The sequence below is a fragment of the Odocoileus virginianus genome, chromosome 11 (assembly GCF_023699985.2).
Source record: "Odocoileus virginianus isolate 20LAN1187 ecotype Illinois chromosome 11, Ovbor_1.2, whole genome shotgun sequence".
In the NCBI taxonomy this organism is placed as follows: Eukaryota; Metazoa; Chordata; class Mammalia; order Artiodactyla; family Cervidae; genus Odocoileus; species Odocoileus virginianus.
In genome coordinates, this window is record NC_069684.1 from 28,625,825 (window position 1) to 28,652,413 (window position 26,589).

Consider the following 26,589-nt stretch of genomic DNA (forward strand, 5'->3'; position numbering starts at 1 on the left):
TGAGGGACCAGGAGATGGGGTTCGGGCCAGACCCTCCAGGTGGCACAGAGAGCACCAGAAATACTCACCAGAGAAGGCCCAGGATGCAGTACTTGTGCGGTATCCTGCCCCAAACACAAAATCTACATCTAACCCTGAGAAAGCCCAGACAGACCCAAAGAAGGGTCATTCTCCAGGACAACCAGCCTGCACTCTTTAAAATGTCAAGGAAAAGAACAACAAAGGCAGGCGGTTTCTGATTAAAAAAGAACAGACCCGACCTCTAGATGCAACACGTGTTCCCGGACTAACTAGAGCCAGACAGGGAGGAACAGATGTAAAGACAGTACGGGGACAACCAAAGAAACGTGGAGAAAGTAGACAGCTCTCAGTGTTCAACTTACTGATATTAATAGCTGAACTGTGCTTATATAAAAATATGTCTGTGTTCTCAAAACATATGCACTGAAGTATTTAGTGGTAATGGGGGGAAAGTGATGTAAATTTTGCACTCTACTTCATGATATACTTACGTTTTAAAATACAGTGGCGTGTGCATTAGGAGAGGAGGCACACAGGGCCTGGCTGGCAGCAGGGAGCACGTCCTCCACCGGGTGACAGCTGGAACCCCGTGGCCCCCTTCTGGCAGCACCCCCAGAGCCAGGCCTTTGTGTGGGGGAGGTGACCTTAGCAGGGCTGGCTCTTTGCTCAGAAGTGCAGTGTTCCTCGAAGAGGCCCGGGGGGACAGGAGGCAGCAAGGTGCTGAGTCCTCTCCCTGGTTCACTACCCACTGTTGTAAAGAAAAACTTTGTATTTCTGGAAGTTGATGGAATGCGCCTAGCAGAGAGAGGAAGAATCTAAGGAGAGCTCAGTGGAGCAAACAGATTTGCAGAAATACACGGGCAGGGAACGCCCAAGGCCACACAGCGCCCCCACAGCCCTGCCATGCACCAGCCCCACGCCAGGCCTCACCTGGCTGAGGTGTCCTGGGCCTGCAGGGTGCTGGGCTGTGCCCCCCACAAGTTTCAACAACCCCAAATGTCCCTCCCTGCCACGGGTCAGCAGAGCAGACTGCAGGCTCCCGACAAGCTGAGGGCAGCAGAGGCGGCAGCACGGCAGGGGGCTGTTACCAGGTAAGCTACCAGCATGGAGCAACTTCACGGGCACATGATGGAGTCAGACCCCTGCCTCCATGAGAGCACACGGGCAAATCCAGACAGGTGCCGCCCAATGCCTGCTACCTTGGAAAGAAGGTGGGGGCTGCTGGCCGCCAGAGCACACATGGACACTTGAACGCTCTACCAAACACCCCCTGAGGAGATCCAAATGCCTTTCCTGCGACTGGATCCAGAGTGCTCACGTTCTGGTATCATTCACATACTGCTGTCCTGTTAACTACAAGAGAATTTAAAATTACACCGAAGAACAAACTCCTTGCCCTCAAAGAGGTTATTTTTAGACCCTCCTCAGCACAACTTCCACAAAGGAATTCTCCTTCCAAGGTACTTCTAGTATTGATACACTGACATTCCAATTTCAGGTATCACAGTGAGATTTCTAAGGGAATTTAATTTGGAAGAATTTAGAAAACCTATCTATTCTTCTCGTGTACAGAATGCCCCATTAGCTTAGTGTACATTAGCACACAACTGGTAACAGAAGATCTTAAAAGAAAACAAGACATAGAATGTTTTTTCTGTGGAGGCTGTGCTGCACAGCAGTTAAAATCAAAGGTTCTGAGGCTCCAGGCTGCTGCTCTGCTGGAGGCCTGCAGATGCCACACTGACCAAGAGATCGGCTCAGGAGTGGCGGCAGCTTCCTGCAGAGGCCCAGAGACACGAGCCACAATTCCAGGTGCATTTTCCCATCGCAAAAGCAGCCACAGACAACACACAGAACAGACGTGGGCACTCCAATGAAACTGTCTATGAACACAAACCTGAATTTCGTATCACTTACTCACGCCACAAAATAGCCTCCTTTCCATTTTTTCACTATTTTAAAAAGGAAAAACCATTCTGAGCTCATAGGACACACACACACACAAAGAGATGGCAGGCCAGAGTTTGCCAACCTCTGGTCACAGGACAGTGCCAAGCAACTATTATCTGGGAAAACTGCCTGTGAATCCCAGTCTCAGATCCAACACCTGGCCCCCACTTTTATCACAATGGTGTTCCCTTGCTGGCCAAATCTGCTCCTACTGCTCTGCAGTGGTGTCTGTCAGACCAAGGAGTACATGCACACTTCATGCCAGTACATGCCAGAGGTACCTGGCACTCCTACAGTCCAGGAGACAGGCTTTGAGTCTTTAAATCAAGCTATGCAATCTTGCCAATTAACTGTGGAAAACCCACTATACAAAAGATTCCCCCACTACACGCAAATGAACACCTAAAGTAGAATTCTACCTCTGACAATTTACACTATTGGCAAGGAAGCTCCATTTCGGCTGACTGACCCTGTGCCCTGGAGGCTCATTACAGCTGTTTGTAGGTCTCTCCACTCTATGACTGTGACTTCAAGTTGTTACAGCCACCAGGACCTTGACCAAATACAAGTACACTTCACGTGGTCTTCAGTTCTGCCATACTGCTCCCTGAAGCCTTCCTGAAGAGTGTTACTATCTAACACTAAGAAGTACTGTCACTAAAAACCAGTAGATTGAAGTTGTGGTGTCAATGAAAACACACAAAAAGCATTCACTGCATTCATTCTCATACAACAACTAGTGAAAGGATGCAGGAAAAAAACAGGAATATAAGATGTCACAAGAGAATTTCAAGGTGGTCCAGCAGTTAGCACATCACACTCTCACTGCTGCAGATCCAGGTTCCAACCCTAGAAGGGGAATGAAAATCCCACAAGCCATGCAGCATGGCCAAAACAAAAAGTGCTACAAAGGAGCAGAGTACAGCACCAATAACACCTTTTTACCTCAAAGGCAAACTTATTCAATTATACCTTAACAAAAATAAAGGCAAACAAACCAAGACTATGACATTTCTACAATATGCTCATTACAATCAAGCTAACTTTGAGAGCTTCTAATACTTTCAAATGTAAATAATCTGCTTTTAAACTTCTTCCAAAGTGAAAATATCTTTTTCCTAATAGTCATGATCTTGGTGCTTTTCCACAGAAAAATACAGATAAAGCGTTGCCTTACTGTACAACATGCTCTTGTCCCCACCTACTCCCTAGAAACAACACCCATTCCACAGGATGAACAGGGGTGTGTACTTCCCTTCAGACTATGTTTGCTGCACTGTGGTCATCTCCTCAGGACAACAAAGAAGGGCCACCTCAAATCTTTGAGCAGCCCCACAGGGTTCTGCGTGCACCTTAGTCTAACCAGTCCCTGCAGATGGGCTCTCAGACTCACCCACTGTCTTCTAAGTGTTTTTGAAATGTCCTATATTTCAGGCATTGTTCTAGGATATGTCAGGGAATAAAAAAGACAACGATCTATACCCCTGGAAATATATTCAAAATATGTTGAGATACATACAAGTACATAAAATATAATGCCATTTATGTTTAAATAAAAACTACCCATGGACTTCCCTTGGCGAAGGCAATGGCACCCCACTCCAGTACTCCTGCCTGAAAAATCCCATGGACGGAGGAGCCTGGTGGGCTGCAGTCCATGGGGTCGCGAAGAGTCAGACACAACTGAGCAACTTCACTTTCACTTTTCACTTTCATGCACTGGGGAAGGAACTGGCAACCCACTCCAGTGTTCTTGCTTGGAGAATCCCAGGGACGGCAGAGCCTGGTGGGCTACCATCTATGGGGCCGCAGAGTCGGACACGACTGAAGCACTTAGCAGCAGCAGCGACTTCCCTGGTGACTCAGTGGTAAAGAAACTGCCTGCCCATGCAGGAGACATGAGTTTGATCTCTGACCTGGGAAGACCCCACGTGCTGTGGAGCAACCAAATTTGTGCACCAGAACTATTGAGCTGGTTCTCTAGAGCCTGGGAGCCACGACTACTGCAGTCCTTGAGCTCTAGAGCCCATGCTCTGCAACAAGAGAAGCCATGACAATGAGAAGCCAGAGCACCACCACAACAGAGTAGCCCCTGCTCACTGCAAATAGAGAAAAAGCCTGAGCAGCAATGAAGATGCAGAACAGTCAAAAATAAGACCAAATATAGCCAAATAAATGTTTCTTTTTAAAAAACTACCAATGTGTATATTTTAAAGAAAGATCTGTGGGGACTTCCCTGGCCGTCCAGTGGTTAAGACTCCGAACTTCCAATGCATGGGGCACAGTTGGATGGATCCCTGGTCCAGGAACTAAGTTTAAGTTTCCACATGCAATTCGGTACAACCAAAAGATGTTTTTACAAAAAAAGAAAAGATCTCTGCCCTTATGGAACTTATGAGCTTCACTGGTGGCTCAGTGGTAAAGAATCCACTTGCCAGTGCAGGAGACATGGATTTGATCCCTGGGTCAAGAAGACCTGAAGAAGGAAATAGCAACCCATTACAGTATTCTTGCCTGGCAAACCCCATAGACAGAGGAGCCTGGTGGGCTATAATCCAAACTATTGACAATTTTTTGTTTTCTGATAAAAAAATTCTAGGTGAATATTTCTAACAAACTTTTTAATATTTTATTTTTATAACATATGTCATAATAAGCATTTTCTTTATTCCTCCACGATTAATTTCCAAAAATAAACTTGCTGAACAATTTAGTTTGGAAATGTTTTTATACTAAGCATATTAATCTCTTATCATATATATGTCTATTTCTAATATTTTCTCCAATTTGCTTGTCATTGAACTACACAGTTCGTCTATTATCGGGGCTTCCAAAGTGGTCCAGTGGTTAGGACTCTGCCCTTCCACTGCAAAGGGCACAGGTTTAATCCTTGGTTGGGGAACTAAGATTCCACATGCAGAGTGGCACAGCCAATGGCCCTCCCCCCCAAAAAAGTTTCTCTATCAGATGTCTTTTGCTACAGGTACGTTCTGAGTATTCAAGCAGATAATCTATTATGGCTTAGAGCCTTAGTATCACACTAAGAACCCTTTCCCTAAACACCCTACCTCAAAGGCTATAAAACTTTTCTTGTAGTCTTTTTTAATATTTCCATGTTTTTAATTTTTACATTTCAATCTTTAATCCAGTCAGAATCTCTATGTGCCACAAAATATATAGAGCTTTCAAATATTTTTTCCAACAGACTGCCAATGATTCAACATCTTATCCATTCCCAACCAATTTAAAACATTGCACTAATCATGAACTAAATTCCGATAAATACATAGATCATCATCTAGACTTTGTTCTACCTACCTATGCTTTATGGAACTTTCCTGTTCATATCTAATAGAGCACTTCCCCCTCATCTTTCTTTTATAAAACTGATTCCTTGCAAATATTTATTCCTCCAGATTAGGTGACATTTAAAAAATATCCCAGCATGTACATACAGGAAAACTGCACTCAAATTCTGTAATCAGGTCTATTCAAGTTCTTTTATCTCTTCAATAATGCATCTAAGTTAGGTTTTCTAGCTGACTTAAACATGTTTTCCTCTGAAAAAGGAGGAAAGTTTTAGGCTTCACAATCATAAGAAATGACATTGGCCAATTTTCCTAAGAACCCCAAAAAATTATTTCTAAAGTTAGTTTCTATAAAGGAGTAAGTTATTTAACCCAAATAAGCAAGCTTCTGTAAGACCTGTGGGTCCTGTCAATGAACCTCTGCTCTTGGATTTTCTGACCATTCATTATCTTAGAGTGGTTCAAATTACTGACCTCCATATTGACACTAAAAACAGCAGCTCACTCTAAAGCAACCATAAAGTTTATTTCAGGTAAGCATTCGGGGCAGAGAGCTTAACTGCAGGCATGGACTGTGGCCCTGGCTTTTCTCCCTGGGTATCTCTGAGGTAGACGAGGTCACAGGAGGGCAGGCGCAGCAGCACAGGTGCACCTGGAGCTGCAGCCTTCTTCTCGGGCCCTGCTTCCTCCCCGGGGCATCTCAGCCATCTCAGTCACAGGAATAATACATAGGAAAGACAAGGGGGTGGCAGTGAGAGGAACTTGTTCGTCTAATCACAGTTATCCACCAAGTACCTGGTTCCTCCTTTCTGCCTCTCCCTCCAGATGACCCAATTACCCTCACACTTTCTCCCCCAAGAACGCCCCCGATTTTGTAAGAGGCCAGTATATAAAAAGCTTCAGAGCTACTTACGTTCAGTTTATCAGGGAATATCTGTTAGCCTGCATCTATTTATAATGATGTTTTGCTGTATGTCTCAGGTTAAAAAAATCTTTTAATTCCTCCCCTTCCCAATCAAAGCCATCTTTCTTGATTTCACCTTGTTTCTTCCAAATCTTAAAATTCTGAGCTTAGCAAGCATTCTATGCAGACTATTAAGTATAGCAGAGTTGCTGAAATGACAACAAAGTATTGTTTGCTGAAAGTTAACTAGTTAAATTTATTTTTTCAGACATAACTTAAATCTGATGCTAACTGAAGCTGCTGTTTAACCTCACAAGAGTTAATGAAAATAGGTCTATCACATGTTCCATGTCACTGGGAACTTGCTCAGTTGGAGGGAGTGGCATACCAATTAGCATGAATTTTGAAACCATGAGACAAACTGAAACAAAAGCCAATCCAAAGAGCTGGTGCCAGCAATGAGGTAGGTAAGAATGTCCACTCCCCCAGCTTTCCTAAGGCATTCAGCCTTCCATTACAGCATCAGTCTCCTCTCCCAGCCAGCTTCTAACATCAGCAGTGCTTGCTTCTCCGAGTGTGTCCCAGGGCCCAGCACCACCAGAGGCACCTGGGGACTTGTTAGTGAAGTGCACTCACTGGCCTCCCCCCCCACCCCCAGCTGAATTAGGATCTGCATCTAACAAGATCCCAGGGGATTCATTCTCAGCTGCACCCAATTAAACACATGACTTAGGATCTCCCTATTTAAAAACAGAACTCTCCACTGTTTCCACATCACCCACCAACTATGGAGCCCTTTCCTTGGTCCCCTCCTCCCACTGCTAACGTTCCTGAAGCCACACCTACACAGGTGGTCGCTACCTCAACTCTTATGTTTTAACTCCCTGCAATCTGGCTTTCACTCCCACCACCTGGGACCTACAGGTCCTAAGTCTAGGGGGCCCTTTCTCCTCACCCCTCATCAGCACTCTATGCAGTGATCCCCACCCTCCTCTTGGGGATCCCCACCTCTCCTTCCTTCAGTGGCTGGGTATCCATCCCCTCCTCACTTTACTGCCCATGTGCAGGTGAGAGTCTCCATTCATAAGAACTGAAGTCTACCTATGACCTTCAGTCTCAATGCTAGGCCACTACACTTATAAGCCAACACTTGCACTGGTTTTCTATGTCCATTTCAAGTGACCCAAGCATAACTCTCTCATCCCCAGTGGACGCCAAACAAGCCTGCACCACCCATCTGGCCTCATCTCAGCACCTGACATAACTGGCTCCTAAGTTTGCAAAGCAAGCACTTAAGAACTGTCATAGGAGAATTCCCTGGCAGTCCAGTGGTTAGGCCTCTGTGCTTCCGCTGCAGGGGGGCACAGCTTCAACCTCTGGTTGGGGAACTAAGATCCCACATCTCACACTGCACAGCCCCCCAAAAAATAACCATTCTTGGTCATCAGCACAATAGCTGGCTTGAGCTCTACAGAAGAAATGAGTCTATCCACTTATATCCCTTTCCTCAACCCACAGGCTTGGCCAAGTCACATCATTTCTCATCAAGTCTCCTTTAAATGATTCTTGCTTCTATTTTCACCGCAACAATCCATTCTTCATTCGGCAATCTGAACCATCTTTTAAAATTCACATCTTGTCACAGTTCTGCTTAAAACTGTTCACTGGTGTCCCACTGCACCAAAGGGAAAAATACCAATGTTCTTCCATAGCACAGCAACCATAAAATGTACTGTCCACGCCAGGGCACTCCTAACAGTCACAGCAGGCACTCCCCTCTTGAATCCTGGCTCACCAGGAGTAAACTGACGCTGTCCTGGGCAACCCGGCCAGGTGACCAAAGCCAGCTTCCTCTCCAAGCTGGACTCCCACCATCCTGCTATTGGGCACCCAGTTTCAGCACACTTGCCTCTCACCTTGGGGCCTTTGCACTCACTGTTCTCTGTACCTGAAGTGACCAGGCTCTCCTCCTACCTGGCTTCTCCCTCTGTCAGGGGCCATCTACTCAGAATGACCTTCACCTAACCAAGTGCCCTCTCTCCACTCTGGGTCTCAGGGCACTCATCACAGGGCTGAAACCTGCTTATTCCCTAGTCCGCAATCTCCCCAAAAAGAATAAAAGATGAGCAGCTACTAACCAGTACTTGCACAGCACCAATCACAGTGTCCTGCTCAAAGTAAGTACATGGCAAATATCTGTTAAACAAACATGCCTTTAAGGAGTTCACGCCTGGAATCCATTCCACAGAAAATTTGATAGTAACTGGACATCCTGAAGCAGACAATTATAAATGTCATGATACAGAGAGCTCTGTGATAGATTAAAAAAAAAAACAGCCACAGATTCTTTGCCGCTCCTCCTGTAAGAACCAGAGTCTATTTCCCTACACTTCCAGTCTGAGCTGAGCCTCATAACCTGAGTGGCCAACAGGCTGTAACACGGGTCACACTGTGACTTCTACAGATGGCCGCAAAGAGCCGAGCACCTTCTGCTCCTGGCCCTTGGAACTCAGTTACCATGAGACGCCTTAATCAACCCTCTGCAGAGGCCACATGGAGAACAGAGGTGCAGCCTGGCGAAAGTCCACACAGATAAGGTGGTCCCGGAAGTGCAGACCCAGCCCTTGTGCCAGCTGACTGCAAATGCACAGCCCCCCACACAGGGTGAGCTGAGCTCTGAGGCCCTGACCTAACTGGCAAGGGGGAACACACAGCTATTGTGTGAAGTCATCAGGCTTGGGGGCCAGTTTGTGAGGTAGCAACAGGAAACTGATGGAAGGCCTCGAGGAAGAAGTTTTTCACAAGCAGAATGCATGTTAGTCGAAGTCACAGTTCTCACTCTTGGCCCTGTGATGTTCTGGGCTGGCTCCCCCTTGGCAGTTAAGCAACAACCCTGTAGCCCAACCACATCTTATGACAAGTAACTACCGGTGTCCCCAGACAAGAAACAATGAAGACCAGAAGCAAGGGGCAAGCACTGCCAGGGCCCGGGGGCCGGGCGCTTCCACGAGGGACAGAAGGGGCAGAAGGGGTGCCCTGTGCCATCTCCCTCTCCATTTCTGATCTGGGTCGACCTGTGTGTCCCTCTTCCTCCTCCCTGGTCCTCAAAAGACAGGTGGTAGAATGAACACTGGCAGCAGCCTCTATCCATTCCTGTGAAAATTAACCCCAAGGACATCATTCTTTTGTTCCCATGACAGAAAAACAAGACAGCCACAAAAAACAAAACTTGGCTTAAGAGCCCTTCCAGCACAGGGCCTGTCTTAGCTCCCAGACACACAAAACCCTAGCTGGCTCCACAGACCCAGAAAACAGGGTTGACTGCCGCTAGCCAAAATGAACATGCTTTAAGCCCAGCAAGTTTAGGAACCCTGTGTATTAAAAAAAAAAAAAAAAAAAGCAAAATATTTAAAAGTAAATCTGATTACAGGAAAGGAGAAATATCGTATGATATCCCTCATACAGAGAATCAAAGAGACTCACAAAGAAAGTACTTATGGTTGCTACAGGGAAGGGATAGTTAGGGAGTTCTCTACACACTGCTATACTTAACATGGATAACCAACAAGAACCTGTCATAGAGCACATGGAACTCTGCTCAATGCTATGTGCTGGCCTGGACAGGAGGGGAGTTTGGAGGAGTATGGATATCTGTGTATGGATGGCCAAGTTCCTTCACTGTTCACCTGAAACTATCACAATATTACTAATTGGCTATACTATAATACAAAAGAAACGGGCCGCAGAGGATGAGATAGATAGATAGCATCACCAACTCAAGGGACATGAACTTGAGCAAAGTCCGGGAGATAGTGGAAAACAGAGGAGCCTGGTGTGCTACAGTCCATGGGGTTGCAAAGAATCAGACACGACTGAGCAACTGAACAACAAAACAAAAAGTTAAAAAAAAAAAAAAAGTAAATCTGACCAGCAAAACTCCAATTATATATACAAACTCTTCTTTAAAATATACACTTATCAACCATATTTGATCAACACTCCAAGATTTACAAAAGACAATATAGGTTCCTAATCTCAGATATTGTAGCAGGGAATGGCAACCCACTCCATATTCTTGCCTGGAAAATTCCATGGACAGAGGAGCCTGGCAGACTACAGTCCAGAGGGTCGCAAAGTCAGACATGACTGAGCGACTAATACTTTGTTACAAGAAAGGAGAGAATGGATACTAGGGGACAATGAGTCATTCCCAGCACAGACCATGAATGGAGGGAATAGATGTGGCACAGTAGACAAGGAAAAACCAGTTGGACATCTGAAAAACAAGGCGGTAGCCTGAGGAAAAGATGTACTCCATCTTGAGCCAGGCAATTGGAAGCATATTAAGTTGTGTTTTATGAAGGAAACCAGACCCATTGTTGCGCCCCAGAGGGTAGCTGCATAAATCCTCTGGGTCCTATTTCCTCATTTGTAAAATGGGGAGATAAGACTGACATCTCAGGGCTGTTGTGAGAATTAAACGTGGCACTGGTATGTACAGATTTTATAAATTCTAAAATGGAGGTTAAGTGCAAGCTATTATGATTATACAATCATAAGATAAAAATGTGTTGTTTCTGGTGGTCTGTGAGGGAGGCAAGTGTCCTGAGGAATAGAGCACTTGGTGGTAAAGTTGTTTGTGTTTTCCTCGTGGGCTCAATGAACTAGCTAACTAGCCTTCCTTTAATATTCCTTAGCTATAAATTCTCTGATCACATGACAGCCACTGGTGGTGTTAAAAGACAAAGGACACAACTTTAGGAAGGGGTTTTGTATTTCAGAAAGGTCTAGACAAACACAAGGCTTCCCAGGTGGTGCAATGGTAAAGAATCTGCCTGCCAAAGCAGGCAACACGGATTTGATCCCTGGGTCAGGGAGATCCCTGGAGAAGGAAATGGCAACCCACTCCGCTATTCTTGCCTGGAAAACTCCACGGAGAGAGGAGCCTGGTGAGCTACAGTCCATGGGTTTCAAAGAGCTGGACACAACTGAGCACACAGGAGCAACTCAGATATATAAAGGCTGCTAAGTATTAGGTCCTAAACAGATTTTAATTTTCCCAATTCTCACCCTCTTATATGAAGACTTTTCCTCAGATCTCCCAAATCTCTACAGGACCATGCTATCTACTATGGCTATTTTTGCCACGTGTTTTTATTTTAATTTAACCACGTATGTGTGCCTGCCTGCTACGTCGCTTCAGTAAAGTCTGGCTCTTTGCGACCCCATGGATTGTAGACCACCAGGCTCCTCTGTCCATGGGATTCTCCAGGCAAGAATACTGGAGTGGGTTGCCATGTCCTCTTCCAGAGTATCTTCCCAATCCAGGGATCGAACCTGAGTCTCCTGCACTGCAGGTGAATTTTTTTTTCCTTTTTTACTGCTGAGCCATCCAGGAAGCCCCTCATTTAACCATGAAAGTGAAAGTGAAAGTCACTCAGTCGTGTCCAACTCTTTGTGATCCCATGGACTACACAGTCCATGGAATTCTCCAGGCTGGAATACTGGAGTGGGTAGCCTTTCCCTTCTCCAGGGCATCTTCCCAACCCAGGGATCAAAACCAGGTCTCCTGCATTGCAGGCAGATTCTTTACCAGCTAAGCCACAAGGGAAGTCCAGGAATACTAGAATGGGTAGCCTATCCCTGCTCCAGTGGATCTTCCTGACCCAGGAATCAAACTGGGGTCTCGTGCATTGCAGATGGATTCTTTACCAACTGAGCTATCAAGCAAGCCCATATTAAAGCTAAAAAGTCACACTGGTGACATTTCAACAGCTACATGTGGCTACCATATTATATAATACAGACCACAAAATATCTCCACCTCTGAAAAAAAATTCTACTGTTCAAAGCTCATTTAAACTACAGAAATTAAGAGCAAAGTCAAAAAACTTTTGCCTGTGATAGGGAAATCTACCACTTTCAGGAGCAGAGGTTTTCCCCTTCTATATCTACTAAATAATTTCAGGTTACCAAATGGTTGGAATTGTTCACCCCCTGAATCTCAGCAGCACCCCAGCAACTCCAGGCGCTCTCTCTGTCCAACCAGCATCACCTCAATCTGTGAGTACATGTTCAGACCCGAAGAGATGCTGCTGTAAAGCTGAAGAGCAGCGCGCTACCAGCAGCTTAGCCTTTTCCTGAATATGTCATGTTTTAAATTAATGGGAAATGTATGCAGTCAATTCCCATATCTTAAAAAATTGTACAGAGGATGTTACAGTCTGTTACTGATTCAGAAGCACATCTTAAATGCCAAGTCAATTAGTGTCCAGCCTCAAGTCCATCAGTTTCCATGAAGGCTCCATGCCCCTTCCATTACCTCTTGGATCTACAGCAGCCACCCCCAAGCCCACCCCTCAGCGGTTAAGCCACCTCAAGCTTTTCCAGCAGCCCCTCGTCCACTCTCAGGAAAACTGCCTGCAATTCAGGTCTCCTCAACCTGGCTGTGTGGCACAGATGCTCACGGCGCTCCTCTAACCCACCCGAGTCTCAGGCTTACAGATGGATTGATGGACTTTCAGGAGGTCTAACTCAGTCAAGTCCAAGAACTAACCCTGCCCACACAAATAGCCCCAAACGGGTGCACCCTCTACTTCCAGCCTGTGCTAGGGGAGGGTAAGAGACAGGGCCTCACAACTTGGCACTTTGAGGCAGTAACTGTGCTCAATCAACATGACCAAAAGCAACACTGGTGGCCAGAAAGAGCCTCTCTGAGGAGCTGCCACTCAGGCTGAGAACTAAAGGATCAAGGACTTAGTAACGAAAACAGCAAAAGGAAGGAGACTTCAGGTGGACAGGCAGGCAGACCAGCTTGGAGGTCTGAAAGGCTGGGGTAGAGATACAAATTTAAGAATCATCGAAACTCTCAGTAAATAGCATTTAAAACAGACAAGAACAGATGGGAATGGCCACGATCACCTAAAGATACCCCCCAATAACAGAGGGAAACCTGGACTCAGGGTGGAGAAAGAACAGACCACTGAGAGTATGCAGGGCCGGCCAGAGAGGAACCTCAGAAGGCAACCAAGAAGGACAAACAAGACGGCAGGAGGAGAACCAGGAACCAAGAGAAGAGTGTGATGGGCAGAACATGCTGAAAACAGAACATGACCATTTCAGGGCTCTTTCCTCACTGTGCAGGTGGCCTGGCGCGCACGGAGAACGGACGAGAGCAAGGCAGGGACTCTCCAGGGTCTCCATCCTCTGAGACCACCCTGGACTGAAAAGCCCAGCTCTGTTCCTGAACTTTGGTTCCATGAGACACCCAGAGTCCTGATAAGACATTTATCTTTTCTACCTAAGTTCTCTCTATTGGTTTCTTCAAACTGCAACTAAAATTCTCTTTATAAGCTCAGCCATGAAAGGAAGGGAAAGACGTGGGCCACTGGGAACCAGGAAGGCAAGGGGAACAGGCCTGGGAGGAAGCTCCAGGTAACTAAGTCAGTTGAAGAGAGGCCCTCAAATATTCTTGTCCCACTTGAAACATATGAAAGTGATTTATTTGGGAAAAAAAAGGTCTTTGCAGGTATAGTTTTAACTCACAATGAGGTCACATTGGATTAGTCCCTCATCCAATGACTGGTGTTCATACAAGACCAGAGACAGACTGAGAGAGAAGGCCATGTGAAAGAGGCAGAAACTGGATTGCCAACAACCACCCAAAGCCAGAAAGAGGCACCCAAGGGAACTGTCCTGCCAACACCTGGATTTCAGACTTCCAGCCTTTGAAACTCTGAGAGAACACATTTCTGCTGGTTTAGCCCCTCAGTCTGTGGTAATGTTACTGCAGCCCCAGGAAACTAACACTTCAAAGCCAAACAGAAGAACCCCTGAAAACCTTAAGTGAGACAGCATCCACAAAGACAGAAATAAAGAGCAGGGGTGAGCCTGGAGAAGCGCGTGAGGAAAGGAAGAAGGCGAACGAAGTAGAGGTCATCAGCAGGGGTAGTAAAGGAAGCAGACGTGCCAGTGCTTGCACCACACTAGGCACGGGGTAAGCATTCCATCTGCACCATCTCAATTCATCCTCACCACTCTCCTGGAGATGGGGAAACTAGGAGAGGAGTTAAATAACCTGCTTACGGCCTCAAAGCTCAGACTGCAGAGCCAGGATGTCCAGTTCATGAGCACAGGGAAGCCAGGGAGGAAGCAACGCCATCAACAGTTGCGCAGTTAATAGTCATGTTTTCAAAGATGACCTTCAGAAATACACGTAATGTATTGACAAAGTAGACAGAGCAGAATTTAAAAATCTAAGTATACAGTGTGACCTCCAATCTGGAGAGGTATCTCTGAACACATGTGCACGAGCAATACAAAAGACTAAAGGGAAATACAATATTACAAGGTTATTTCCAGATAGGTCAATGATTGATTTCCCCCTCATTTTTATAATACTAATGTTGTACTATAAACAAACACTTTTATTATTAAAATACGAAATTTAAAGATAAAAACTGGAGACAATAAAATAGACTTGCTGAAAGGACATTTTTATAAAAATAACAACAGTGGAGTGACTTTGGACGTCCGCTCCTCACAGGTGCCGTGAGTGCTTAATCTCCGGCCTTGCGGCTTAGTTTTTCTCTCGGTTTGGGCTCTAGGCCTCTGTCGCAACCATGCTCCGCCAGATCATCGGTCAGGCCAAGAAGCATCCTAGCTTGATCCCCCTCTTCATATTTATTGGAGCAGGAGGGACTGGAGCAGCACTGTATGTCACACGCCTGGCATTGTTCAATCCCAATGTCAGTTGGGACAGAAAGAATAACCCAGAACCCTGGAACAAACTAGGTCCTAATGATCAGTACAAGTTCTACTCTGTGAACGTAGATTACAGCAAACTGAAGAAAGAAGGTCCAGACTTCTAAATCCAATATTTCACTTAAAGCTGCTTAGAATGAAGGTCTTCCAGAAGCCATCCGCACAATTTTCCACTTAACCAGGAAATATTTCCCCTCTAAATGCACGGAATCATGTTGGTGTATTGTATTGGGGTTTACACTGATGAATAAATAGTCTGAAACTTGGAAAAAAAAAAAAAAAAACAACAGTGCTGGCTTAGGGGGAACAGGAACAGGCCCTCAAAGGAAGAGGACAGGAGGGACGGAGGAACTGAGGTAGTGGAGACAGACCGCCTGTCCAGAGAGTTTAACTTTAAATAGAGGAAAAAAAAGAATAATGGCTGAAAAAGACACCAAGATTAACTGGGAGGTTGAGTTATATAAGACTTATTAGTCACATTTGAAGATAGAACAGAAAGAGCCTCTGAAGAAGAAACTAAAGATAAAAGTGTAGGTGAGCACATCCTCAAGTGGAAGAACCTTCTCTTTAATAATCTATGAAGGAGGCAGAGGCAGACATAATAGTCCTAAGAGATGGGAGACTGGAGAGGCATGCATGCTAGATGGTCCATGGTGTAACACGTAAGAGCTCTGGAGGCAAACAACTGACATTCAGATATGGGTTCAGCAGATTCCTAGCTGTGACTCTGGCCAATTACCTAATCTCCCTGACAGGTTTAGCCATCTGTGAAATGGGTCTACTCACAGGACCAGGCTCAGAACTGATGAGTAGATCAGAGTGTAATACCATCAAACTCTTAGCATGGCATCTAGCTAACAGACTAGGTGCCTAACAAGCATGAGCTAACAACACTGGTCACCTGCAAAATGCAAATTCATCTACTGCCGAGGGAACTGCAGGTGGAGGATGGAAGGGCCATGATTTGAAGTACTTTATTTCAACAGGGTTATCTTCAACCACCTCTTCCAACACATCTTATATATAGGAACATCTATGTCAAATGGAAAGGAACATCCATTTCCCAAGCCTTCATTTCAGTTCCTAGCTCAGTCCTGTCTCAGGGCTTCTCCCTTTGTCCAGATATCTGCCTGGTTCATCCCCTGACCTCCTCCTGCACTCGACCTCAAATGTTTCCACCATCCTTCTCTTTAAAAAAAGAAGAAAAAAAAATTTTTTTATTTGACTGCACCGGGTCTTGGTTGTGGCATGCAGGCTCTAATTCCCTGCCCAGGGATTGAACCAGGGCCCCTGCTACGGAACCACGCAGTCTTAGCCACTGGACCACCCAGAGAAGTCCCTCTACCGCCTTTTAAAATGAAATCCCAGCCATCTCTGAAGCCCTGCCCTAACTTCTTTTTCAGCACCTTTTTCCTTTTCCTGCTCACCACTGCCATCAAACAGATACTTCCCTTGTGGTCCAGTGGTTAAGGCTGCACTTCTACTGCAGAAGGCAAGGGTTCAATCCATGGTCAGAGAACAAAGATCCCACACGCCACACAGCACGGTCAAAAAAGAAAACATAAGTAAAATTAATCCCCTTCCTTCAGAGCCTCCCCCTACCCCACTGCCACTCATCGGCCCTTCGAAGTCCTGACCACTGAACCCTTGACGACTTCTCATTCCCAGCCAAACCTGCTTCTCTGATACTTCCCTCCCCCCGCCCTCTCGAGATGCTCACAGGAGCTGACACTACTATGATGTTCTTCCAACTCTTTTCACTCCTCTGAGCAGCTTTGCCTCTGCCCATCCTGCTACACACAAGCTACACCCGTGGGTCTTCAACCTTTAGAGAATCTCCAGGTGATTCTTCTCCCTGGGAAAAGGCACAACCCTACACCTTAAGGACACATCAGGCCAGGGTGCCTGTCTCCAGAGAAGGGTCTCACTGGTCCCTGCAGGCTCCTGGCCAAGGCCCTCAAGTGGTCCTGCAAGGTAAGCACTGCACTCCTTCCCCAATGTGCTGCTCGGAGGCCGAGGCTCGGGCTCCCTGTACGTTCTTCACTAGTGAGGACCCCAGGGGCTCTTGTTTACATAGGTTAGATTAACAGGTATTTACTATATGAGAAACTAAAGCAGAGGCTTCCTAAAAACGTTCAATAAGCATACTGCCTGTTACCAAAAACAATATTTTTACAAAGTATAACCAGAAAAATAACTTGGAGAGAAGAGTAGCAACATTGTACATATGAGCAAAGCTATTAAGTGTCTGCCCAGGGGTGGGAGGGGGGAAGCAGGTCAATCTGGTGCCACACTTTGTCCAGCTGAAGGAGGTGAGGAACATTCTCACACAAATACATGGTAGAAAAAGGGAGTGACTTAGCCTTTTCAAATAAATGTCGACTGTCTTCTTTGATACTACATCATAACTTGAAAAGTGGTAAGTTTCTTAAAGTTCTGATGTGGAATCTGAAACCCTGTCAGTTAACTGTTCACACTGTTACATCAAACACCAGGGGCCTCACTCCACTTTGATGCTTTGAATGAATCTTTTACCTATCCCTGAGTTCCAAGCATCATGAACCGGCCATCGGAAAACATCACCTCCCTGAATTAAGCAGATCTTCCCAACGTTGACACATTTTATTATATAACATTAAAAAAAGAAACATTTCCTTAACATCTCCACCTATCTTGAAAGAAAAGTACCAGGAAGCTGTCAAGCTCATGGTAGCAGAATCAAGTTTTCCAAAATTCAAATTTCCATCTGAAAGCTCAAATTTTATCACTGCCAACAATGTCAGTTATTTTCCTTGAAGTATCTGGTTCACTTTATTCGTTTTTAAGAAAATATCTGCCAAGTTCCCCTGTCTAAACAGTCATCATTTTCTGTCAGCTGCTCTTTCAACTCAAGTAATGGCATAGCTGCTGTCCAGACTCTCATACGTGAAGATGCTACATTAGGATCAGTGCTTTATGCTGACTTCTCATTTTGTCACAGAGACCAGTAAAAAGATGAGAACTCAGGCTGCAGTTTAATAAAACTGACTTTTATTGCTCATCAAAGACATTAAACTGGATTTTTTTTTTTTACCACAAGTTCACAGCGGTGAAGAATACTATGACTACAATAACCACCAAGAACTTCCAGATGTACAAGCTATATTTAGAAACGACAAAGGAACCAGAGATGAAATTGCCAACATCCTCTGGATCATAGAAAAAGCTAGAGAATTCCAGAAAAACATCTACTTGCACTTCACTGACTATGTTAAAGCCGTTGACCGTAGATCACAATGAACCGTGGAACATTCTTCAAGAGATGGGAATATCAGACCACCTTACCTACCTGCCATGAAACCTGTATGCAGGTCAAGAAGCAACAGTTAGAACCAGACATGGAACAACGGACCGGTTCCAAATTGGGAAATGAGTACATCAAGACTGTAAATTGTTACCCTGATTATTTAACCTATATGCATAGTACATCATGTGAAATGCCGGACTAGATGAAGCACAAGCTGGAATCTCAAGAGAGCTGGGATAAGTATCAATAACCTCAGATGTGCAGATGACACCACCCTTATAGCACAAATCGAATAGGAACTAAAAAGCCTCCTGATGAAAGTGAAAGGAGAGTGAAAAAGCTGGCTTAAACTTCAACATTCAAAAAATGAAGGTCATGGCATCCAGTCCCATCACTTCACAGCAAGTAGATGGAGAAAAAATGGAAACTGACAGACTATTTTCTTGGGCTCCAAAATCACTGTGGACAGTGACTGCAACCATGAAATTAAAGGACCCTTGCTCCCTGGAAGAAAAGTAATGACAAATCTAGACAGCATATTCAAAAGCAGAGACATCCTTTGCCTACAAAGGTCTGTATAGCCAAAGGTATGATTTTTCCAGTAGTCATGTACAGATGTGAGAGCTGCACAATAAAAAAGGCTGAGCACTGAAGAACTGATGCCTTCGAACTGTGGTGCTAGAGAAGACTCTTGAGAGTCCCTTGGACAGCAAGGAGATCAAACCAGTTAATCCTAAAGGAAATCAGTCCTGAATATTCACTGGAAGGACTGATGCTAAAGCTGAAGCTTCAATACTCTGGCCACCAGATCCGAAGAGCCAACTCATTGGGAAAGACCCTAATGCTGGGAAAGATTAAAGGCAGGAGGAGAATAGGACAAGAGAGGATGAGATGGTTGGATGGCATCACTGACTCAATGACTTTGAGCAAATTCAGGAAGGTGGTGATGGACAGAGAAGCCTGGCATGCTGCAGTCCATGAGGTCGCAAAGAGTTGGACATGACTGAGCAACTGAACAACAACAAAAATCACTGTAAATGGCTTGGTACCACAGCCCTGATTTGTGCTACAGAACCAGCAGTGTCAACCACCACTGCTTTTGTACCATCAGTGGGAATGTCAACACAGTGAAAGTCAAATGACATCTTAATATGATCCTAACAGTGAAAGTGTTAGTTGCTCAGTCCTGTCCAACTCTTCATGATCCCATGGACTGTAGCCCTCCAGGCTCTTCTGTCCATGGGATTCTCCAGGCAAGAATACTGGAGTGGGTTGCCATTTCCTTTTCCAGGGGATATTCCTGACTCAGGGATTGAACCTGGGTCTCCCACACTGCAGGCGGATTCTTTACCGTCTGGGCCCTTAGGGAAGCCCAGATCATGACACTATCTTGGACCTAATGAGTCCCAGAGTCCACAGATGATACTCCTCAGACCCCTCACTCTAAGTAATGGTGACACCCAAGACTTCAACCACCATCTAAATACTAATAATTCACTCAGACCACTCCTTCAGGGCTCTACATTCACAAGTAACAAAAATCAACAATTCGACAAACACTTCAGAGTTTCAGAGACTGGTAATACTGCAGTTGAACCAAAGTGCCTGTCTTCATGGAGCTTGGAACTAGTGGGCAGATCAACATAAAGATTAGGGGGACAGAGCAAGGGAAGAAAGAGATTAACAGGAGTGGAGAATGGCCTCAAGGAAGGGATATGGGTACAAAGACCTTAATGAAGGGAGTGGAGGGTACCAACAAACCTCCAGAAGAGCTTTGCAAAGAGGAGTAGAAAGAATAAGAGCTGGTGAGTTCTGATGCAGAATATGGGAATGTCTCCTGGGGTCTTCAAAACCAAGGTGCAAAGTTCACTGTGTCTTGTCAGCAAACCACTGCTCATTTTAGTAAATGCAAGACAGCCACCCATAAATCCAGGACAGAAACCTGTACTCACTCATTCCCTTCTGACCTTCCACTAAGTCATCAAGGAATCTCAGTCACCAGCTACCAGCTTTTCAACCCTGACCCAGACTCCCTTCCTCTTTATAGCATCCCATCTGAAATCTGACCTGTCTTCCTCCTTCCTCTGAGCATGCTCCAAGTTCAGGTACCAAGGCACTCGTTCCTGATCAGGTAAATCATCTTAAAACCCTTTGAAAGTTTCCTAGAGCCCTCAAGATAAAGGTGCAAAATTCTTTACCAAGGCTCTGACCTCTTGGGTGTCCGTTTCTCACCACTCTCCAGCTCTGTGGAACTTATGTTCCTGGATGAATCATGTTTTTTCATTCCATAATTTTACTGAGCACCTATCCTGCAATATGGGCTTCCCTTGTGGCTCAGCTGGTAAAGAATCTGCCTGCAATACAGGAGACCAGGGTTTGATCCCTGGGTTGGAAAGATCCCCTGGAGAAGGGAAAGGCTACCCACTCCAGTATCCTGGCCTAGAGAATTCTGGATAGCCCATGAGGTTGCAAAGAGTCGGACACGACCGAGCAACTTTCACTTCACTTCATATCTTGCAATACAGGGCTTCCCAGGTGACGGAGTGGTAAAGAACATGTCTGCCAGTGCAGGAGATGCAAGAGATGCAGGTTTGATCCCTGTGTTGGAAAGATCCCCTAGAGAAGGAAATGGCAACTCACTCCAGTATTCTTGCCTCGAAAATCCCATGAACAGAAGAGCCTGGCAGGCTCTTGGGGTCCAAAAAACCAGACACGACTTAGTGACTAGACAACATCTTACACTACATGGTTCTAGGTGTTGGAGGCAGTGAGTGAAGGAGGCCAACTGGTTGCATGAAAAATACGGTCCATCTCCTCAGCCTGGAACACTCTTTCCTTCTGCTTCACGCACCAGGCAGGCTCCAAATGGAGAATCCTTCCAGTCTCAACATTTTCCAGCAAACCTGCAAGACGGTGGCAGCCCTGCTGCTCCAGCCCCTCGCCTACCTGTCTGCCCCCTGGGAGCTGTCAGCTTTGGCTTGGCACTCACATGAGACTGCAGTTGATTCTTATGAAAATCCCTGAAACCTGGGGTCCCCTGGCAAGACATCTAAAAATGTTGGAACCGGATGGGTGGGGGCGCCAGTGTGTAGTGATGAAATGAAAGTACAGATTAAACTGGATGAAAAGAGAAAGATGGTGAACACCAGGTTTAAAATATTTGGCTGTGGTTCTGCCACTCCCAGCAACTGGTCAGTCCCTGAATGGGTGAACGGGAAGATGGTGGAGGAAGCCTCGACCATGAAGAACACAGATACAGCCAAGAAACTCTGCCTTCTGCCTATGAAACTGCACTACTCCACACTGGCCAGAGAGGCCATCAAAGCCGCCCTGGCTGACTACAAACTCAAACAAGAAAGAAGAGGACAAGTAGAAATGAGCCCTTGGGGAAGCCTTCTGCAGGTCACATGGGAGTGCCCCCACTCCCACTCTGCAGTCCCTTGCACACAGGTGTTCAGAAGCCCTAGCACTGAAACCAGAGATTCGGGGCGTGGACAGCACCTGCTGCTCACGCTGATTCTAGTGCAAGAGACACAGCTAGCTTCAAGTCTGCACAGTCATGAAGCACACAACTATCTAGTGTTCCTGAATCCATTTGGGGGAAGATTACCAGTAGAATGCCTTGGCAAGACTGTTTGATAAAACTGAGCAAATATATAACACAGGCCTGCATATATGTAATAAATCAAGAAATGTAAGACTCTCCCCAAAAGAAACATTTTCCCTAGGAAGCCATGCTGAACTCTAAAGTAGGTTAGGTGCCCCTGTGACCCATCTCCCTGTTTTTCACTTTGTAACATAAGGCCCTGGGCCACGCCCATTCTACAACAATTTACACTCAATAAGGAGCAGCAAAGGTGCTGAATAAGACACAAATTTCAAGTTATGGTACTTTTGAGAACATATGAAAAATATTTCATTGTCACTAGTTGACAAATTAAGGGATGCCAAAAACTGTTTTGTGAACTCTCAAATAATTTGGCATCATAAACGGGGGGGGGGGGGTGGGGGGGGGGTGGTGAGTGAGATCTTTAAAAAATAAACAATCGTTTTACCAATTTCAAAATAAATTATAGGATCAAAATTACCCTTTAAAGGTAAAAGAAAGCCTTTTGAACAAAACGAAACTAGACACAAAGCTATTCATATGATGCAAAGAGAACCAGTGGTGGCCAGAAAGGGGCAGGGGGCAAAGTAAGTGAAGGGGAAACAAGCTGCAGGGGCATAACACACAGAGTAAGAAACATGGTCAATACGGGAATTCCCTGGCAGTCCCATGGTTAAGACTCCAAGAGGCGGGGGTCAGGAAATTAATATCCCACCTGCTGGGCCCTGTGGCCAAAAAAAAAACTGTTACAAAGCAAGGTCAACAGCAACAGAAATGGTGCTCTCAGCACAGAGAACTGCCAGTCAAGCAGTGTTACAAGTGCTGCACACACTTCTTACAACCACCCTAGGAAGGAGGGGCTTGTGTGCCTGCTTTACACACGAGGAAACAGAGACATGGAAGTCAAAACCAAATGAAAACCTGCAAGTTACAGAACTGAGTTCTAACTCAGACAGTCTCAGTCCTTTGAGAAATGAGTGCATTTCTTTCTGTCCCTGATATTCAGAAATTATCTTAAAGTTCCCATGACAATTTTTTTGGGAAACCTATTGTAGAAACTTTAATACTCTGTCTAGTTAGAAGTGTTCAAAATTTTTTTAAATATTTATTTGGCTGTGCCAGGTGTTAGTTGCGGCAGGCAGGATCTTTACTTGCAGTATGTGAACTGTTCGTTGTGGCAAACGGAATCTAGTTCCCTGACCAGAGACGGCCCTGCATTGGGAGCATGGAATTTTAGCCAGTGGACCACCAGGGAAGGCCCCAGAATTTTTTAAAGCTTTACCAACTACAACACTTGGACAGGTAGTCAAGAGAATCTGTATCTGCATCAGGAATATATTTTATAGTTGCCACAGGACTGAGTCAGAAGACACACAGACAAGCATAAAGACACAACAACCCACAAGTAAACAAGAATGTATTTGACCAAATCCCTTAGTACTCTAGTCCAGACAGATTAAAGAACAGCTTTGCCCCCTTGATAAAATATACTATTAAGGCTGGAGCAGGAACTCCCTGGCAGTTCAGTGGTTGGGACTCCTGGGCCCAGGTTCAATCCCTAGTCATGGAACTAAGATCCTGCAAGCCACAAGGTGGCCAAAAAACAAAGGGAGATCCTGGGGCAACTCATTATTAAATTGTCAACTTTTATCAGTGGCAATATGGATTCAACTGGATAATCTCTTAGAATTATTATTTTAGATAATCTTGACTTGGTCTTTTTAATCAGTGAGTTTTTAAAAGTTTTTTTCCCCAGAATTTTTACTTAGTCAAATAAAGGAATCCTCCCCATCAGCAGACGAATGGATGAGGAAGCTGTGGTACATATACACCATGGAATATTACTCAGCCATTAAAAAGAATTCATTTGAATCAGTTCTAATGAGATGGATGAAACTGGAGCCCATTATACAGAGCGAAGTAAGCCAGAAAGATAAAGACCAATACAGTATACTAACACATATATATGGACTTTAGAAAGATGGTAACGATAACCCTATATGCAAAACAGAAAAAGAGACTCAGATGTATGGAACAGACTTGTGGACTCTGGGAGAAGGCGAGGGTGGGATGTTTCAGGAGAACAGCATTGAAACATGTATATTATCTAGGGTGAAATGGATAACCAGCTCAGGTTGGGTACATGAGACAAGTGCTCGGGCCTGGTGCACTGGGAAGACCCAGAGGGATTGGGTGGAGAGGGAGGTGGGAGGGGGGACTGGGATGGGGAATACATGTAAATCCATGGCTAATTCATATCAATGTATAACAAAAACTACTGTAATGATGTAAAGTAATTAGCCTCCAACTAATAAAAATTAAAAAAAAAAAAAAATAAAGGAATCCTCAAGTTTCTAAAAGAAAGAAAAGAAAGCAACATTGCTCTATAAAATGGGAAGCTTTTCTATCATTGGAAGTGAGCAGTAATTTCCATGCATAACTGCGGCACCTAAAGGCAAGCACTGCCACAAGAACAAGGGGGCTAAAAGGTTTTAAATGCTATTAGCATTCCTCTAATCCACTGACCAATTCACGTGTCTACAGAATTGCCTGTATTTCTTAAATGAGAGTTTAAGTCTGGAACAAAACCCACAGCTCTAAAAAGAAGTGGGACTCCATTCTTTTCCCGGAAGAGTCAACGTGCTGTTCCATTACTCAATACACAGCCACTCTCTCCACGTACATTTGGACCTATCTGGACCGTGTCTTCCTTCCAGTAATGTTACACAATCAGTTTTGTAAATTACTTCTCTGATATCAGTTCCAATTTCAATTTCTTTTTACCCCCTCATTCTATGTTCACTACACCACTCACTCAACTGAACTGCCTACTTCATAAATTCTCAAACCACTCTTATCTACAAATGCAACCTGAGATCAGAATTTACACCAACGTTAAAAAATTCAGAGTCTGACTCTGTGATCCCATGAACTGGTAGTCCACCAGGCTCCTCTGTCCATGGAATTCTCCAGGCAAGAATACTGGAGTGGGTTGCCATCTTCTCCAGGAAATCTTCCTGACCCAGGGATTGGAACCCAGGTCTCCCACACTGCAGGCAGACTCCACTGACTGAGCCACCAGGGAGCCTAAAAAATGCTAATTTTTTTCTGTTCAAAGCTTTATTAGACTCATGCTAAATAAGGCTTTTAAAATAATACGGCATGCCATATGGTCAAGCTGAGATAATAAAATTGAGAATATCCATTACCAATCCACTAATACTAAAAGCCAAAGTCTGTAGACAGTAAGAACTTAATCCCATTTAGAAACCAACATGAGCCAAATCTTTTGGGCATAGAAAAAAACAATCAAATGAAGACACTACAATAAATGCCAATACTGCATGTCAACGTTATCCATTAAGGTGCTCGCTAAGAAGACAACTGATGGTAAGCAAGTCTACATAAAGACCCCTTTCAAAGGTATTTTTAGAAATACAACTTTTCCAAGCAAGCTAAAGGATAAAAACCAGAAAATTTTAGCAAAATAAAAGGTAACAGAACAAACCTTTGAGAAATAAATGAACTCCTCATAGAATCAGTGTTCTTCTCATGTGGTCAATATAAGACCTAGGTAATCCAAGCTTTGAAATCAAAGTCACTAAGCATGAAAAAGACTTGACAGCCTTTTGACAATCTTTCAAATCTCTTCTGAGATTAAAATGAAACCTGAGGAAATTTACTTGAACTCCTCCCAAAACAGAACTAACTCAAGACATCAAACAAAGAGAAATCCTTATTAAGGTATCACTAAAGAGGACTTTCGTCTTAGTACTTGCCAGATAGTGTAAATATGGCTGTGTCGTAAACTCAGGTAACATACAAGCAGAATGGTTCCTACCTGGTGGGTGTTTTCATTTAAGAAAGTGTCAATTCTGAAGCAAAACTGCAGAGTCGAATGATATTCTCTATTAGCATACTCTTGCTCCATTTCTGCAGAAGAGGAGAAGCAGGCCTAACACGCACCCCCAGGCAGAATTGGGAATGAGCCAGAGGCACAACCATAAAACTCTGCTTTCCTCAACTCACACTTTCTAAAGAAAAACTTGTAGCAATCACAATGTCTGTGAAACCAGAGGCTTGGTGTAACAGAGGGAGTGAGTCCCGGGAGGAGAGAGGTCCGGTAGTCCAGCCTCACAGCAGCCGGAAATCTTCCCCAACAGGATCCTGCCAGGGCGCCCTCTGACCCTTCCAGTTGCACTCCATTTCTGACAGCTCTGTCAGAAAGTTCAATCCGGCCAAAAGCTCCCGCCCGGTTCTGCAGTCTGGAGGTTCTCAGACCTGTTTCCATGTTGGTGGCAAGCAGCCCTGTCCCCAGCCACACACCCGTATTTGTAAGGAAGCAAAAAAGGAACTGCCTGTTCGCATTCTTTTTGCAATGTGTACCTTCCGGAAGAAATCCAGAACAGGCCCTATCTATCTAAATAGGACTCAAACTAAAGCCTTCCTTTGACATAAGAACCCCCTGCAAACCAAAAAAAGACCACAGCCTCAAATTAGAAAATGAGGACTCAGATAAAACTCTTACGGATAACAATGGTCTTCAGACGTTATCTAGGGTCTGGGGTTGAAGGAACTTCTCATAAAGCTAATACTTCCATTTATTTGCTTATCATGAAAAATAGCTATATATTTTTCCTAATAATCTCGTAGGCAACTGCTTAATCATTAAATATTACTTGAGATCACTGTGTTAAACAAGTAGCAACATGGGAACAGAAAAACAAAAAACAAAAGGCCTCTAACCTAA

The 26,589-nt window shown here is 44.8% G+C and overlaps 1 protein-coding gene and 1 pseudogene across 3 annotated transcripts in view; one reads left to right on the forward strand and one right to left on the reverse strand.

The window, feature by feature from the left end:
- GNB1 (G protein subunit beta 1) overlaps positions 1-26,589 on the reverse strand; it is a 76,791-nt gene that overhangs the window by 48,732 nt on the left and 1,470 nt on the right. The gene's annotated exons all lie outside the window — the stretch shown is intronic.
- On the forward strand, positions 14,706-15,233 carry LOC110124959 (cytochrome c oxidase subunit NDUFA4 pseudogene; annotated as a pseudogene).